Source organism: Rhinoderma darwinii, chromosome 11 (genome assembly GCF_050947455.1).
Source record: "Rhinoderma darwinii isolate aRhiDar2 chromosome 11, aRhiDar2.hap1, whole genome shotgun sequence".
In the NCBI taxonomy this organism is placed as follows: Eukaryota; Metazoa; Chordata; class Amphibia; order Anura; family Rhinodermatidae; genus Rhinoderma; species Rhinoderma darwinii.
The window spans coordinates 23,236,974-23,256,833 of record NC_134697.1 but is presented as its reverse complement, the minus strand read 5'-3'; the positions used below and the strand labels follow the sequence as shown (position 1 = coordinate 23,256,833).

General features: G+C 38.5%; 1 long non-coding RNA gene across 1 annotated transcript in view; it reads left to right on the top strand.

Annotated features, from left to right (window-relative positions):
• The first annotated feature begins 1,928 nt into the window (after positions 1-1,928).
• Positions 1,929-19,860, top strand: part of LOC142664082 (uncharacterized) — a 31,911-nt gene continuing 13,979 nt past the window's right edge. The window contains exons 1-3 of the long non-coding RNA XR_012851184.1: positions 1,929-2,152; positions 10,387-10,528; positions 14,557-14,687. This is a non-coding gene — a long non-coding RNA (uncharacterized LOC142664082). The remainder of the gene's footprint in view (positions 2,153-10,386; positions 10,529-14,556; positions 14,688-19,860) is intronic.

Genomic DNA, 19,860 nt, shown 5'->3' with positions numbered 1-19,860 from the left:
CCCTCTTAGCTTACAATAAAATGTAACTTTAATTAATTAACTTACATTAAAAAACTAGGGAAAGTTAATGTCACTCTAGAACAGGGGTGGGCAAACTTTTTGACTCGCGGGCCACAATGGGTTCTAAAATTTGACAGAGGGGCCGGGCCAGGAGCATTTGGAGGGAGTGTTTGGGCCGGATATACTAAAGCATTAAATGTAGTGTGTGCAAACCTCATAGCACAGTAAGAACACTACAACCCAATTTATTAACTGTCTTTCAAATGTGAAAAATAGCCCTTATCAGTTAATAAATTTGTCTCAAGGAATATACAAGATATGGCATTTACATACTATTTCGCAGATACTGGGAGGAGGAAATGTAAATAGATTAAAATAACATACGCACTGTGATTTATCAAGAAAAAAGTTCTGTTGACTCTGTAAATTAGCTGCCAACCTCTGAGCAGTAGCCGCCCGTTCTTGTGTTGACTGCTTGCTAGCATAGTTTGCATGCTTCGTGGCAAAGTGACGGCTGATATTGTACTCTTTGAAAACCGAAGGGCTTAATGGTGACGTGAAACGAAGTGAAAATTAAAGTGAAATAAAGAGAAATACGCGCCACATTAACCCCTTAATGACCGGGCCATTTTGCACGTTAATGACCAAGGATTATTTTTTGTTTTTCCACGGTCGCATTCCAAGAGTCGTAACTCTTTTTTTATTCCGTCGACATAGCCGTATAAGGGCTTGTTTTTTCCGGGACGAGTTGTATTTTGTAATTGTACCATTTTTAGATGCTTATAACATATTGATTAACTTTTATTAACTTTATTTTAGGAGAGAATTGAAAATAAGCAGCTATTCCAGCATTAATTTTCACGTTATAAATTTACGCCGTTTACTATGCAGCGTAAATAACATGTTACCTTTATTCTATGGGTCGGCACGATTACAGGGATACCAAATGTGTAAAGGTTTTATATGTTTTTTCTACGTTTGCACAATAAAAACCCTTTTAGAAAAAAATTACTTGTTTTTGCATCGCCGCGTTCCAAGAGGCGTAATTTTTTTATTTTTCCGTCGATGTGGCCGTACGTGGGATTGATTTTTGCGGGACAATGTGTAGTTTTCATTAGTACTATTTTGGGGTACATAGGACTTATAGATGAACTTTTATTTTATTTTTTATGGGGGGAATGGGAGAAAAGAGAGAATTTTGCCGTTGTTTTTTGCGTTTTCTTTGGACGCCGTTCATCCGGCGGTTTAATTAATGTGTTCATTTTATTGGTCAAGTTGTTACGATCGCGGGGATACCATATATGTGTATGTGTGATTTGTTTTGACCGTTTTATTAAATAAAACCACTTTTTGGGGCAAAAAAGTAGTTTTATCTGACTTTGACTGTAATTTTTTTTATTTTTTTTTTCACAAACTTTATTTAACGGTTTTACTTCTTTTTTTTTTAGTCCCACCAGGGGACTTCACTATGCGATATGCCGATCGCATATATAATGCTTTGGTATACTTCGTATACCAAAGCATTATTGCCTGTCAGTGTGAAACTGACAGGCAACCTATTAGGTCATGCCTCTGGCATCGCCTAACAGGCAGATGCTGAAGACAGACCTGGGGGTCTTTGTTAGACCCCCGGCTGTCATGGAAACCCGACGGCGACCCGCGATTTGTTTGCGGGGGCGCCGATCGGGAGACAGAGGGAGTTCCCCCCTCTGGCAAACACATTAAATGCCGCTGTCACTGTTGACAGCGGCATTTAATGGGTTAAACTGCCGGAATCGGCGCGTGCTTCGATTCCGGCAGTTGCAGCAGGAGCCAGGCTGTGTATAACAGCCGTGCTCCTGCCGCTGATCGCGTGGGTAAACTGTCAGTACCCGCGCGATCACAGGACGGATATATCCGTCCTCCTGCGCGAACTAGCAGCTGCTGAGGACGGATATATCTTGGACAAGTTCGGCGGGCCGGATTAAAAAGCCTAACGGGCCGTATGTGGCCCGCGGGCCGTAGTTTGCCCATGTCTGCTCTAGAACCTTCTAATAATGCAGACGACTGTGTGCTGCTCGAGTCCCGGCGAAAGATAGGACATGTTTGATCTTTCCACGGATCAGAGTCAGGTCCATTTTCACAGACCCGAATCACCCACTAAAGTTAATGGGTGCGTGAAAACTATTGGGTGCCACTCGGATGCGGTGAAAAACGGCCCGAGTGGCACTCGGTCATGTGCAAGAGGGCTTAATCAATTCATATGGGCTCACAACGAGCAGGGAATATATAACGCAAACTCATCAGGACCTATTCTGGCCCTTACTTTTTTCTGGTATCCCCTATTTAATGCCCGAAAACTTTGTTGGTAGCACATAATTAGTTTAAGCAAAGATGGAGATCAAATAAGGTCCTTGGCACAGATTACAGCCGATTTTCTGTAGTCACCCAAGATAAACCAGTGGCCACTCAATGCACAAAATCAAAGGCACAATTATAATGTGCAAGTTTGCACTAAATGTCAAAAATGTAATATTTCACAGCGAAAATAAAAAGGAACCAACAACAAGGGCTAACACAGTGGATGCCAAATATAAAGTGGGCAGATTGGTTAATAGCTGCAAGGATTTCCCCCGAAGTTCTAAACCAAAATTTTTGTACTACATTTTGTATTTAATTTATTTAATCCCATTGATTTTAACTGGATGTTACCAGGGAAGATCTTTTACTTTCAACTGGTACCTATAAGAACTTTTTCTATATCAGTTTTGATAATTGAGGCCCCGTTCTTCTGGATGGCATGGGGTGAAGGGTTGAGAGCAGCCTGTATATTAAGACAGTTTAGCATAATTAAAAAAAGATTTAGTCTGTCTATGATTTTTTGGATAATGTTGGTAATCCTGATGGTGAACAGAAGCTACCCAGGGCTTCATATATGTGGAAAATATATTATTTCACTAGCAGACATCTACACGTATAAGATATACAGCAACTGCTAAATACATATGTGGCCATTATAGGGTCCCGTAACAGTATTGGCCAATGGCCCAGAAGAAAACTTCTTTATTCAGGTATAAGATAGTATTTTTTATTTTTATTTTTTTCAGGAATAATAGAGTCTGCTCCACAAAACGTCCTGTGAGCATGCTTTATATGTGGCTGCTCAACAAAGAAAATATCAATAATATTAGAATTGTTGCTCAATAAAAATATTCAGACATTTTGATAATATAAAATTGTTCTTAATATTAATTTATGGTGCCCATAGCAACTGTCACTTCCCTTCCCATGTCAGACTTGAGGCCCTATTACACAGGCCAATGATCGGGCAAACGAGCATTCATATGAATGATCGTTCCCGATCATTGCACTGTGTAAACAGGGAAACAATCAGCCGAAGAACGTCGCTCGTTCATTGGCTGATCTGCTCTTTTATGTAGCATTAAAAATCATCGTTGTCGGCAGCACATTTCCCTGTGTAACCGACATAATGAAAATGTGTGGGGACAAATGGTCTGTGTAACAATCGCTCGTTCCTATATATAAACAATCATTGCGACCCGTGAAAGTAGCAAATGAGTTCCGATCAACGAGCGGTCTCGTTGAGCGGCCCTGGTTTATACGGCCCACGTCGGGCCGTGTAATAGGACCCTACATATACACTTTTAAATATATTATATACGCAACTGTTACCATTGCATTTCCATCTTATCAATAAAACTAGTTGTCTAGTCCAACCCTATATATTCACCCATACAGGAGTAAATAGAGTGGGGGGATCTCCTAGCGAGACAAAAAATGTCACCAGACTAGAACTTGTTTGAATTTCACACTTTGCCAAAATAATTCTTGTTCCCACAAATGGACCTCTATCTGGAAACCTGAAAATAACATTCAAAGACTAACATTCAAAAAATGTTATTGCCTCTAAGGGCTACCACAGACAGGGAGTGCCTCACCCGTATTTGACTATCTATATCATAGACGTAACACTTAGACTCCAAGTGGTTCTACTGGGCTAAACGTAGATCATCATAGAACCATAAGTTCGAAACAATAGGACCACAAAGGTCAAAGGTTTCATCCATAGTTTGGACAATTAGCTAAGGGTGCAGTATGTCCATCTGTGAAAGCCCTAATGCAGTATTTATATACAGGTCTTGATGACATTCATGTATATATATATTCTACTGGTAAAGAGTCTAAGATGGTCACATGACTATGCAGTGGTGTAACTTGAAGCTCCTGGGCCCAAATTTAAAATTTGTAAAAGGGCCCCCCACCTACCATTTATAGTACTGGTGTCTTCTTATAGAGCAGTGGGCCTTTTAGACCCCCCTCAGGCTCTAGCTGCGACTGCAACTACTGCACCCCTATAGTTACGCCCCTGTGGCCATGACTATCTATGACCTTTTTAACTGCAGATGACAACCAGGAGCGTATCTATAGGGGTGCAAAGGTTGACCCTGGTGCCTCAGGGGCCCAATTTCCCACACTATAAGAGGACATCTGCACTTTTACTGACATATCCTAGTTGGGGGGCCCCATTACCAGTTTTGCATTGGGGTTCTGGAGTTCAATTTACGCCTCTGAAGACAACAGTAACTGAGGAGCATTCTCCAGACAGCCTTGTGCTAAGGATCTATATCCTTCAGGATGAGAGTATTACAACATGCTGGGTTTTGTAGTTCCACACCAGATGTCGGTGTTATAAAGGTTATTACCACAGCTGAGTAGGATGACGGTCTTCACCATCTTTCAAACTAAGCTCCCAGACTATTTCCCCACCATTCACTAGATTATGAGCAAAGCTATTTCCACTTGTCAAATAAAACTGAATGATTTTTACAATAAGACAAGATAATATGATATATAATTTTTATTCACTTAGTGACATTTTGCTAATATATAGATATCATTTTTATTGTTGTCGAAATTATTACTTACTGATTTCATCTCCATCACGGAACACGCGGCGGCGGCAGCAGCAGCAGCACAGTGTCAGCAGTCAATAGATTTCATTTTACTGACCACGGACTTACGACAGCGAGACATTAACACACCAATATTTTTCAGCGATGAAAGCTCTGGGCTTTTTTTCTCTCCCATTCGCCGGTGGTGTTTACAGTAACTATCAGAGGATGCAATTCATCATTGGGAAACCCTGTGTTAATTATATTGTGAATATTGTAGAAATAAATTGAGTTGATTTTCCACAAGAAAGGTATATAAATAAAGCATTTAAGATCTAATTAATCACCCGACCACTTACGAAAGACAGAGCGTTGTACACAGCGTACAATCTCACAGTGATATGTAGACTCTGCAGGGTTCTCGGTTTGCATGTTACTACCAGGGACCCCGAGCCTGAGCTAGGACATATGTAACTTCAAAGCAAGGTCAAGAGGGGGCGAATGCAGGAGGAAAAATTAATGATAAGGATTATGCAGCATTTATACAACATATGTATATGTGACCTTCACTTATCTAAGGAGAGGTGAATCTAAAGCTCCTGGACCCCAATGCAAACTCTGTAACAGGGCTCCCACCTACCATGTGCCATCATTTAGAATTCTGGTGTTTTTTTATGAGGCCAAAGACCCCCCCCATAATTACACCCCTGCATTTAAGGCTCTGCTCACACTTTCTTGCGGAGTTGCATAGTCCTTTCGTTGTTTGACACAGATAATAGCACAGTCTACAGCGCTATTCTTCCTCCTGAAAAACATACAGGACCCGGACAGACCCAATTATTTCTTTAAGGACGTGAGTCCCATAGAACTGAATCTTAGTTACGGAAACAGCGTAGCCCGCACGCTACGCTGCTTCCATAACTGCCATTCATTAGTACGGGACTTACAGCGAGTTACGCTATTTCCACAATTCATGGTCGGGAATCACACGCTTCAGCCACAACACAGAGCAAAAGAATAGGGGTTTAGGGGGCCCCGTTATAAAGATAGGTGCGGGTCCCAGAGGTGAGACCCGCATCTATCTGACATTTAGGACATATCCTGTGGATATGTAATAAATGTCTCTGATGGGAAAACCCACTTTAATGACTCAGTAGCTTCACAGAGTAACACCAACCCATCACTGTGATGTTTCTATGGAACCTTGTGCCAATGTATTACGTAATGTGATGTCATATTTAATAAAATGGTTATGGCATTATAAAGAATACCGTGTGCCATTATAAACACAGTGACAGGCGTAGACTTCATTGTTTAATCTTCTTCCATTCACTCAGTGGTTTGCTGTTAAATTCCACAAGCCATCTGTGCGTATAACTGGGTTACATACCTACTATATGTCTGTAACTAATAATATACTAATGCGCCCTCAGTATTAGTCCAGTTGGTCCGTTAAAAGAAAAATCCACAAAAATTGCTTTCTTATATGTCTTAAAGGTTCGTACACAGAACCGATTCTATAAAAAATTAAGTCCTAGGAAAGAAGTAAATCAGGACCCTCCAGCTCGCCATAATTAGACCGTCTTAAAAGCTACATACATATACCACCATTTAATGCCTTAATGCAGGTAGATTACAATTCTAAGACACTTAATCAGATGCCCGATGAGGAGATGCGGTTTGGCAACAAATATACCATGTTAAATTTAATCCTCCGTGCACAATCTCTAATTTAAGGCTTATATTCAAGATGCCTGGGGCAGCGTCAATTTGTGGTTAAAGGCTGTCATGCTACCAATATCAAACACAAAAGACCATCATGCCCTGTTGTGTCATGCCCTAGTCAATCTTCTCAAATCTGCCAATGAAGCAGCTTATAAATCAATGCGGTAGGAACGCATAGGAGGCATGACAGAATCACTACTAGGCGGAGACAAAAATGTGACAAAATGGCTCTAACAAAAAACCTCATTATGTCACGGAATAAAACCTTGTGACAAATTATATTATTATGTCAAGGATTTTGTGGCAGAAACTTGTATTTCGTGGCATAGTAACTTCAGTTTTGTAAAATGTTAAAATAAATGTATTCCGTTCTTAAATTTTGCGATTACAGAATGCATTTTGTGATGCATTACATCTCTATGGGCTAATTGAAAATGTCATTTTCAAATTGCATGCATTAATATTGAGGTGGTCCCCCTTTTACTTGTACAACAGTCTCCACACTCAGGTTAGAAGGTTTCAGCGCTCAGTCCTGGCTTTTATGACTTTTCAAATGAAGATATTTTTGATAAAGGTGATAAAGTGACTTGTTGGAACGGCTGAAGCCCATGATAATGCCATTATGATGATCGAGGAATACTGACTTGATTTTTTGGTATCTGTTGGAAATAGATGAATCCAAGTAGTGAAGATAGATAGATAGGGAATGAGTGAATAGGTAGATAGATGTGGAATACATAGGTAGATAGAGATGGAATAAATAGGTAGATAGATAGATAGATAGATAGATAGATAGATAGATAGATAGATAGATAGATAGATAGATAGATAGATAGATAGATAGATAGATAGATAGATAGATAGATAGATAGAGATAGATAGATAGCTATTAGATAGATAGATAGATGGATAGATAGATAGATAGATAGATAGATAGATAGATAGATAGATAGATAGATAGATAGATAGATAGATAGATAGATAGATAGATAGATAGATAGATAGATATGAGATAGATAGATATGAGATAGATAGATAGATAGATAGATAGATAGATAGATAGATAGATAGATAGATAGATAGATAGATAGATAGATAGATAGATAGATAGATAGATAGATATGAGATAGATAGATATGAGATAGATAGATAGATAGATAGATAGATAGATAGATAGATAGATAGATAGATAGATAGATATGAGATAGATAGATAGATAGAAGACGCTGTGTCGTGGCAGGTGGACTCACACAATTTGATCATAATGTGCTCTAAGAACCTCACTATTGTAAGTAGATTCAGCAGTAATTCATATTTATTTAGATAGATAAATAGATGGATGAATGGATGGATGGATGGATGGATGGATAGATGGATAGAGGATGGATAGATAGATAGATAAATAGATGGATGAATGGATGGATGGATGGATGGATAGATGGATGGAGGATGGATGGATAGATAGATAGACATGGAATAAATAGGCAGATAGAGATGGAATAAATAAATATATAGACATGAGAAAGATAATTACATTAAAATAAAATGTTAAACTAGGTTCCCATTAACAGAGGCACAAGTACTGTTACAATTTGGGTTGACAGTAATATATAAATAGTGGTGTAATATCGCACACATAAATAGTACCGCTATACCAGACCCCACAATAATTTTGAACCCCATACTAGACCCCAAAAATTGTGTTGCCCCTCTCCCAAGCTATGCACCTAAGATAGATATTTGACAGCTTTAAGATAGATAGATAGATAGATAGATAGATAGATAGATAGATAGATAGATAGATAGATAGATAGATAGATAGATAGATAGATAGATAGATATGAGATAGATAGATAGATGATAAATAGATGAGATAGATAGATAGATAGATAGATAGATAGATAGATAGATAGATAGATAGATAGATAGATGATAGATTTACCGTAAAAATATTTCTGTCAATAAGTCAATATTGAACACAAGAGTACATTTTTGCAGCATATGACAGTATAATATCTGGATATTTCATAACATTATAGTGGCACAGAGAATGGGCAGCAAGGTGGCACAGTTGCTGTGCAGCAATGGAGTTCTGGGTTCAATTCCAACCAAGGGCAACATTTACATGGAGTTTGTATGTTTGCGTCAGCTTCCTCTGGGTACTTCGGTTTCCTGCCACACTCCAAAAACACATAGATAGTATGAGTAATGACAACCATTGTACAGCGCTGTGGAATATGTTGGTGTTATCTAAATAAAACAAAAATACAGTCCTAGCACTGATAGAATTAGTTTGAGCAGCATCAGATAGAGACAAGCCTGATATTAATTAAGCCTCTCCCTTTACCCTTGCTGCTTGGTATCATGTTGCAAGTTCTCCAAATGTGTCTGGCATTTTTTTGGTCAATCTATTCCAGGCGGCTAAATAGACTGATAGAGGACACTCAGGGGATTTCATAGCAGGGCTTTCTGAAGTGGCCCATCAGCTTTTAGGAGACATGTCAGAAAAGATCTGGCCCTTGCGCACTTTGAAATAGTGTGTCAATAAAATAACTACGTTTCCTTCCAGCCAGCTGTAGGTGCAGCTGTATTTTTTCTGGAGAACTGTCTTAGCATTATCTTGCAGAACGCACCCAAACACGTAACTTTGAAAACATTACTAATTCTGAATTCTCTACAGCCTGAGTAATTTAGTTCTGCACCATTTCATACGAAACATCGGAAATTAACCAGTAAAACCAACATTTGATTTAAAGGGGTTGTCTGGTTTAGAAACTCCATTTTCTATTACCCTATCAGGGAGATAAAAGAGGGTGGTCCCCTATTCAGCAAGCTCATCTATTGGCCAGAGCAGTGAGTGGCTGCAAAGAGTGTCTCTCTCTCTCTGGAGGATCCGACATATCTGGGCATTACATGGAAACTGCGTAATGCTTAATTTTAGCTGCGGTGGCACTACAGGGGAATTGAACACTTGCTGCCGGTTTCTCCCACAGATCACAGCTGATTGCTGAGAGTTTCAGGAGCAGGAAAATCTCTGATCAGCTTATCGTTGGGTGACCCTTCAAACGAAAAGGGGTTGTCCAAAGCGGATAAATCTTTTACAACACACTATTTGTTTCTATAGCCCCTTAGATGAACAGTAATGAACATTTTCCAAAAGGTAAAGAATTAATTCTCAAAGTACAAATGCGGTTGCCACCAATGTTGGCACAAATGCATCCAGCTCTCAGTTAAAGGTCTTAAGAGGTTTCCTGATTTTCCCAAGTTTGTCTTTTTAATGGGATACATGAGAATACAGAGTCAGCGGAGTGGATTTACAGTAATTTATTATACTCATCTAACTACAACATAACTATAATACCCGCATCCAGCATCCCATCATATTTGTGACAATAGTGTCAGAAGAAAAGTCTTGATCAATAATCAAATGTTGGGAGGGGGGGTTGGCTATTTTCTTCTTATATTAAACCTGGGAGTTTGTATCATGTTTGAATTTTTTGATAAAGCAGTAAAACCAATGATATGTAGCAAAAAAAAAAAAGAAGAAATTTGAATAATGATAATTATGAAGCAAAAACTACCAAACATTGAAAATAGGAGGTGATTTTGGATAAGCAAAGCAATTGACACAAAATGGTTGTGGGGTGGTAAAAGGACCATATCTGCTTTTGTTATAGGTCACTTTGGGGCTATTTCCTCAATAAAGAAGATTTTTTTTCCATGAATGTTGTTCTATGTAAAAGTAAAGGATTTATTTTGTCTCTATTAGGACAGCACCGGAGATAAAAGTCAACCTCAGCTGAAGGATACGTAGAGGTGCTTGGTCCAGCATTCTCCTCCACAAATGGACAGGATGGTCCAGTGCCCACCTTCCCATCACTTGAGGGTAAAACAGCCAGTGTGACCTTCAGGTCAGTTCTATTTTAGTGGCATTTTAGTTTGGTAACGTTAGGACTGTGCCTGTGGGGGTACTGCACTGCGTGATTCACACCACCCATGGAGATGGAGGATCAGGCCAACCTGAGCTGAGCCCTATAATAGTTAGAGGCCTTAGTAACATGACAAGAGCATTACCAGACTAACCAAACATTAGAGAACCCATCAGAGCTATTTTTTAATCTCCACAATTCAAATTGATTGCAAAAATAATTTTTAACCTATTTATGAATAATTAAAATAAAAAATATTCAATAGAATCTCAGGTTGAATTAGTTACCGTAAATAGGTGAAATGCAAAAATAAAAAAAAATGGCCACCCAAGCTGTAGATCCTGATGAAGTGGATTTGTATTTTTTTTTGTACTTAACTGTTTCTAGATATTTTCCCAATCATTTGGCTTTTTGTCAAGCCCCTATTTCAGAATCACAGAACCCTGCCATCTGGCTAGTGCTATGCGGCTGTCAAAGGTGTCAGCTTGAGTCATAATGCAGACGCAGACATGGTAAGTACAGCTATTCCTTTCACATAGTTACAAGGGAAATAAACAATGGGTGACTTTACAATGCAGATTTCGTAACCACACTCGCCACTCAACAATGAGACTACCAAGAATGAGACGGGACATCTGCCATTTATTTGTTCCCTAATTAATTCCAGCCACACACTTTTACTGATATTTCTTCATATTGTATAAACATGTTTCTTATAGAGATCATAACTCTGTGGGGCAGAGGTACAATCCTGGCAATATTGTCCTTTATGGGCACAAATATGGAGATTTATGGGAATGGAATAAAGAAATGTCTTATAATGTTTACATTGTGGAGCTAATTTATCTATGAATTCAATATTCTCCTTCTTAGTGATTTGGAACGAAGGAGAAAACTACACGAGTGTATCAAAATCTGAAATGTATTATTATTTACACCACAAAATATCACATTGCAATATTACAAAAATAACCAATATTCCAATAACCAAACAAGCAAAACTGGATTATTGGGAATCAAGGCCCACAAAAAGTTATCTTTCATTGTTTAACCACTTAGTCATGTTCTTCCTAGTATGGGCATGACTAGTTGAGTATCAAACCTGACAACTACTATGGTGCTCATCAGCGAATAGTGCTGGCATCTGCAATTTAAGGAATTTATGGCCAATGAAAAAAGACACAGGAGACACATTGAAGACTAGAATAACCAGAGAATGGGTAGTGCGTAGTGGACGCACGCCGCTCCTAGCTCCGCCCACCTCTGGAAGAAGTGTAGTCCAGACAGGAGGAGGAAATGTTTCAGAGTGTACAGGTGACCTGTTCATACAATCCACGTATCTGTACCAGTTTGTGGGCTGTTTGTGATGTACCGAGGGGAGGAGAGGCTGCTCGTATTAGTGCCGGTCAGGAGTCGTGCGTTAGGAGGAACACTGATGCAACGCCATTAACTAGATCCTGGAAGCGTCTGAACGGCCCAGAAAGGCAGACATCCTGGGGAGATTGCCGGGAGATAAGTGGTTCCTTCAGCAGGCCAGAGGACTCAGGTACAGAGGGTAGAGATACAGTGGCTAAGTAACGAAAGAGGGGAAGGAGAGGAATACCACAGGTATCAGTACAGAGTGGACTATCCCCCTTTCAGGGATATAATTTCAGACAGCATTAGAAAGGAGGATTTTGATGTTGTTTGAAGATGATATGAAACGCAACTCGTTATCTTTTTTCTGGATACTATGTTATATCATATGGGGTTAAAGGACTAAGATATTTAAAAAAAAAAATAAGATATATCTATATATTGCAGTACAGGTGCTATGTTATAACATATGAGCTCTAAGGACTAAGGAGCTTCGATAAAATGCTTGAAGTCAAAATAAAAGGCTTGATTTTATCGCATGGAGTAAGACATACGACTCTCTATAAAAGAGATTATCCTCTGACTGACCTAAGTAAGTAGTAACATTAAGGGGATTATACTCCCTATCCTCAGCCTAAATAAACTGGAAGATTGAATAAAAGGTGACGCATCCCTTCCCGGGCATTATAGGGAGTGGATAATCTTGTTCTCACTCTTATAATAAGCCGTAAAAGTGACTAGAAACTCTCCTCTCTTGGTCCTCTGTTTCTGCGAAAAAACTATAACAGTTTAAGTGGCAAAACGATAAAGAGAAGGATATGATGGTAATAAGGAATGCCCCAAGTAAGGAGGAGACTCTAGTAGTAAAAAATAGGCGGTCAGGAGCAGGTACCCCCTCTGGGGCTCAACAAGTCATGAAGAAAACCCCAGTAAAAATACAAGGAAAAGAAAATGTTACAGGATTGGGGAAAATAGACAAGTTCTTACAGTCTCCTGGTATTGCTGCTGAAAAAGTGGGCCAAGAGGAACAAGGAGGTACGGAAGAGATTCCCATCCTTGGAGAAAGAGGAAAGGAGGAACTGGAAAATCCAGTCCTACAGCAAATTTTGGGCACTGTATTGAAGAATAGTCAATCAATGGAGGAATTGAAAACTCAAATTGGAGGAATGAGAGAAGACATTTTGCATCTTAGGAGGGATATGAGTAAAATTAATGGTAGAACAAAAGAAGTGGAAAAAAGGGTGGGAGAGCTGGAAGACCAGATGAGTGCCATGATTAAAGAAGTTAGTCAATTAACCACTTCAAATAAAGCGCTAAACCGTAAGATTGTTGACCTAGATGACAGGTCGAGGAGGTATAATATCAGGGCGGTTGGATTTCCTGAGAAGGCGGAAGGAGATGATTATGTTACGTTTATATCGGAATAGTTAAGACAACCCTTTGTAGATACTGATCTTTCAAGTATCTTTGGAGTGGAATGAGCTCATAGAGTTCCATGGAAAGCTCTCCCACCAGGCAGTAATCCATGGTCAATTCTGATTAAAATAATTTCCTCTAGCGATAGAGATCACATTTTGCAGAAATCCAGATTACCCCCCCCATGGAATACGATCGATGGAAATAGGATATTGTTGTTCTCAGATTACTCAAGAGATACTCAAGAAACCAGAAGCAAATTCATTGAGTTTAAGAAAAGGCTGAGAACAAAGGAAATAAAGTATTCCTTGCTTTTTGCCGCTAAATTACGGGTCATTTTTATAGATAAGACATTTTTGTTTCAGAGCCCTAGGGAGGTTATAGATTGGATGGACTCCAAAAATTTATCAAATTAATCCATAATAAAAAAAAGAGGTGGTGATGGAGACAGAGCGAGGGAGCGCAATGTGAAGAGGACTTGTCAACATCTCGCAGGTGTGGGATGATGTGATAGGCCGCTGGGGGAGAGGGGTGGGAGGGGCTAGGGAGGGGGAGACAGAGGCTGTGATCCAGCGCTTGTACGTGAATAAAAGGAATCAGAGTTCCAATTTTATTGTAAATCGGGTTAAAACTATGAATTTAAAGTGCTGGAGGATGTATCGCAATTATATTTCACCTACGCGTTTCAGACACGTTCAGTGTCCTTCATCATGGCATATGTTGATATTCACGTCTGACCCGGTGTTTATATTCTGTTTGTTTGGTTTAATTAAGTCTCTGACACGCCTTTGTCTACCGGAACTGGGAGGCACAAAGTAAATGAAACAGAATGTGTATAATAATACCAAATCTATACATAAGAATTTTTGCGTTTTCGTATCTTGTAAGATATCTGTTTTATATTAAATTTATCATAAAGCAAAATGTATGTTTATTTCTAGAGATATATATAAATGTGTCAGTGTGTATTTTATTATTTGTCTAATAGAGAAAACCCGATACAAATTCGGAATATAAGCATGACGGGAGACGATACAAGAAATATAACAGAAAAAAGGAGCACAATAGGGTTATTAATATATTAAGTTTGTTTCCTCTTCAAGACGTATGTATAAATGTGTGTACTCTTTCCTTTCAGGAGGATAAATTATTGGAAAGTATAAGTAATGAACATACGGGTGTTAGTGTGGAATGTTAGAGGTCTGGGAGAAAGGTATAAAAGGCTTTCTGTATTTCAGGTAATGAGAAATCATATGCCAGGGATTGTATGTTTATTGGAGACCCATCTAACACAGGACAGACGATCTTCCCTTACACGCAAATGGTTTGGTACTGAGATTCACTCAACCCATACAGGATACTCAAGAGGGTGAGTATATTGATCCATAAATCATTGCAATATGAAATCCTGGATAAAAAAAAGTGGATGGTGAAGGAAGATATATCTTCCTACATATGAAGGTGGCAAACCAGGAATTGATATTAGCAATTATTAATATCCCGCCCCCTTTTTCACTGCAGGTGCTAAATATATTATGTAAATTTATGGAAGACAGAAGTGGGGCTCCATTATTAGTAGCAGAGAATTACAATTGCGTTATTAATGAAGAACTAGATAGGATGAGAACTGGCAAGTTTTAAGCAATAGCTAAGTAATAGCTTAAAAAGTATGTTATAGAAATCGATGAATTTTTGGAGACAGATGTACCCTGAGTTAGAACAATATTCTTGTTATTATAAGTCTAGAGGTTCTTTATCATGGATAGATATGGTCCTAGGGTCCCCCAGTGCTTATTCATTAATACATTCTATATTATATGAACCCAGATCAGTATCCGATCATTCCCCCCTATTGTTATAGTTAAAGGTGGGAGAACAGATGACTAGGGTACCTCGGAAGAGTATACATAACCAGTGGGTGGCTATTCTATCAACACATGACATAGAGAGACAGTTGAAGGAATTTTTAGACTTTAATCAGGGGACAGACGATAATGGGGTGGTTACTGAAGGGATACATCGCTCGAGTTAAAAGAGGATTTAGAAAAGAGAATGAATAAGTAAATGTAGTGGTAAAGAACACTGAGAGGGAATATCAAAGGAGGAGAGATACAAGCTCAAAGGAAGACTGGACAGGGGCATGTCGGGTATATGAGGCAGTATTACTACGAAAGTGTTGGACGTGATCAGGAAATCCCCAAAATCGAAGTCAGTAGGCCCTGATGGTCTTCCATATGAGACATATCAAAAATATTGATAGTTAGTTGCTCCACTTTTGGTGGAGATTTTCAATGGAATACGGGAGGGTCACGATCTCCCTGTTTCTATGAGGAAGGATTTCATTATATTAATTCCAAAACCGGAAAAGGATGTTTTGGGTCCTGGATCTTATCGTCCGATTTCATTGTTCAATGCGGACGCCAAGATCCTGGCCAAGATTTTGTCGCTCCATCTGAAGAGAGTAATATCATCATTGATTAAGGAGGATCAGTGTGGCTTTATACCAGGGGAGTCGACTGCAACTAATATCCGTAGATTGTTTGGGAACATGGAGACGGGGGGAGGCGAGACTAGGGGAAGCCGCTCCATCCTGTCATTAGATGCTGCAAAAGCATTTGACAGGGTGGAGTGGACCTTCCTATGGGAAGTGTTAGGTAAATATGGTTTTGGAAGGGGGTTTATTGGTTGGTTAAAAGCGCTATACAGCGGTCCTGTAGCCAGGGTTTTGGTGAATGGGATTCCAACTGAGTCCTTTTGTTTATCTCAAGGTAAGACAAGGTTGTCCTCTCTCCCCACTCATCTTTGCCTTAGTGGTTGAACCCTTGGCGGTAAGATTCGCCAGGATAAGGGAGAAGAGGGTTTTGGAGGTGGGGGAGAGGGGATAAGATATTGCTTTATGTGGATGACATATTAATTTATGTGAATAGACTTTCCTGCACTTTAGGGAGAATAATGCAGTGGATTGAAAAATTTGGAGATATGTCAGGACTTCAGATTAATTTGGAAAAAGCAACAATAATGCCTTTAGAGGAAGAGGAATTGAAGGTAGTAGGTAAAGGGGAGGCATTTAAATACTTGGGAGTGATGGTATCACAGGATATAGCCAGCTATCTGGATTTGAATTTAGTCCCATTATTAAAAAAACTGAGGGGTAAAATTTCGGAAAAAGCTCCCATTGTCAATGGTGGATAGGCTTGCCTTGTTTAAAATTATAGCACTGCCTCAGATACTCTATGTCCTTAATAACTGTCCAATCTGGGTGGAGGAAAAATGGTTCAAATTTATAGAGAGCTTGGTAAGGAACCTTATATGGTGTGGAAGAAGACCTAGGGCTAAGCTTAGTTTACTTATGTTAGAAGTTAGAGGGTACTACTTGGCGGGACAAATTTGGCATATCACTAGATGGAAGAAATTTTCGTACTTGAGGAAGATAGTTGAGGATAGGGATAGGTTTCCTTTTAATATGTGTGAAATATTGGAAGCCAAGATGTTAAGAGATATAGTAAGAGATTCGAAAATTATTAAAGGGATGAGTAAGGTATAGGAAAAGACACGTAAGAGGAGTAAGATTAGGGGATCATTAAAATTTGCTCCACTATTTAATAATGAAAATTTGAAATAAATAAATAAAATAGATCACCAAAAATGTTGGCACAGGAGAGAATTATATTATATAAATAATTTTTTTCACGAGGGTAATTTAAAAGAGTTGGAAACTATATGGCGAGAAGAGGAGGTTTCAGGAGGGGCAGTATTTAGATACTGGCAATTAAAACACGCAGTAAGAGATTCACAGGATAAGGGGATGTTTCAAGTAAATGAGTGTCCAATTTTGGAATATGTATATACAAGTCAAGGAGAAAAAGGGTTTATGTCTAAGTGTTATATATTATTAAAAGCACAAAGTGACAAAGTAGATAGAGAAAAGAATAGGGATAAGTGGGTGAGTGAACTGGGTGAAATTGAAAAGGAAGAATGGGTAGACGTTGGAAGAAGATCTCCGAAATTATCTCTTAACAACAATAATATAAGATAACACAATTTTTCATAATTAATAGATTATATTTTACGCGTAAGAAACGAGGAAAATTTAAGGTGATAGGAATACCAATTGTCCAAAATATGATAGGGAGAAGGCGGGATTTATACACCTAATATTTTGGTATCCAAGGGTGATTACATTTTGGTTTGAGGTGATCCATAATATAGAGATGGTATTGGAGGTTAGTATCCCTAGATCTCCGGCCATATGGTTGCTGGGTATATGTGATAGGATTCATAACATGGTCACAATTAAAGAACTGGTGGAAAAGTTATTCTTTGTGGCCCGTCTGATATTTGCAAGGCATTGGATGGCAGTGGAGGGACCTGACATCTTTGAATGGAAAAGTACTATATTGAAGACTATAAATTATGAATTGAGAAGTAGTTTAGAAGGTATAAATGTAAAATGATATGGGATCCATGGAGTACTACACTCTCAGATAGGGAAAAAAATATGGTACTCAGTAGAGGAGATTGAGGAAATTGAAAAGAAACTTGATTATTTATTTAGTGTGTTTGGGATGCTCCTGGGGGTTGGGGGATACGTTTTTATAGGTGGAAAAATGTGTATTAATTAATTAATATTCTTTGTTTTTCGTGTATTGCATCATTACAATAATAATAATTTAAAAAAAGAAGACTAGAATAATCATGTTTTCCATTTTGTGAACTCACAGATGATAGAGGTTATGGTGGAGTGGCTCTCCATTCCAAGTTTTGCTATAGGGCACCATGGTCACTTCGACCAACCCTGCTTCCCGTTTTGTCTTTAGGACTTGAAGAGATGTTTCTGATTCCTTCCATTGCTTAACTGCACCACCCCTGACTTTAACATGACATCCACATATTTTATACAGGGTTGGAAGATAAAAGTGCCCAACCATAGGGCAATTTCCTACCAACCTAGAATTGGGACAGCGGTTTCCGAATGCTGAATTAGAATCAATACCAGTGCACAGTATTAAATTAAAATTTACTATCACTGAACTGTTAAAGAAAAAGTTTATGCTTACGTCTAAATTGTGCACGGTACTTGTTTTTGTTGATTTTATGTTTTATAGACTTAGCTCAATCATCTATTTTTCTCTTTCAAAGTAAAGGTGATAGCATTATTACTAGGGGATGAATAGTTTTCTTCTACATCCCCTATATAAATACTTTTTGAGTTCATGGTTAGCCAATGGCCGAGGGTCAACTTTTCCCATTGCAATCAGTGGACGGCTTCCTACTGATCTTAATGGGAATCTTGAGATGGTTTGTTGCTCATGCAGTGCTGATGTAGTAAAAACAAGCATACAAAATATAATTGGCCTCATTTGTCAAAATTGTCTAATAGAAAAACTGTCCTTGTTGCTCATACCAACCAAAGCTCAATTTCTATTTCCTAAACTATCCTTGAAAAATAAAAGCTGCGCTATGATTGGTTGCTTTGGACAAAAAGACCAGTTTTCCTGTTAGACAGTTTTGATAAATGAGGGTCTCGTTTCTTGCTGAGTAAGATGCCTTCCAGTAGCAAGACCCTTTTTGATCTGTATATCGAAAAGATACCTAAAATATAAAATTATGCTGTTAAAATTATACAACCCTTGTAAGTACAGACCCACATTCAAGTAGTCAAATTGGGAAACATAAAAATAAAATACACTACGGCCGCTATTCAAGGCATTTCAGCTGATATACCAAAAAGGTCATAAAAACATTCTCAACATCCCAGTTACGTAATAATAATTCTTGGTTTCCCACCAGTTCAGTCAGTATTTTCCCATCTCTAAGCATTATTTTTCTGTTTTTGCAAGACAACTGCGGCATCTCTTTGCCATTCATTTAGCTGAACCAACACTACTATAAAATACATGTTTCTCTTAACGTTGCAATATCAGATTACATTTTTCATGGCTACGCTTTTTTTCCAGTGGTCATGCATTATTATAGTGGAAGATTACCTTAAAACATCTTCCTTCGCTGTGTAAACACTCACAAGGTAAAAATCATTTGTACTGTATGTCCAGCTCCTATTATTCTGGTGCTTTGCAAAGAGAAAGCATATTTTCATTAAATATTTATTCCCATTTTATAAAAAATTGAGAAAGAAAACAGCTCATAGAGAACGGAGGGGAGGGGGGAGAAAAAAATAAAAAATATATGACTCCAGGATGGAGAAGAGGAGAAGCTGAAGTTGTGACTATAAGCAAAATGTTCAATTAATGGCTTTCCAATCTATTTCCTAACTGAAGTTTCAAGGCAATGATTGAGTAAATGAATCAATGGCTTTGATTCTTAGTCTTTCGATCGGACTCATTAAAATATTTAAACTCCACCTTTTTTTTTCTTTTTTATTAAAAGATCAATAACCAAGGACCACGAAGAAGGGAAAAAAAAACAGTACTTCCCAAATAGAATGCATCATGACAATACGTTACTTTATGGCCATAGATTTTGATCACTCCTAATCCTGATACACATGGGTATATTATGGATCTGTCTGGTAGAGTTACGTA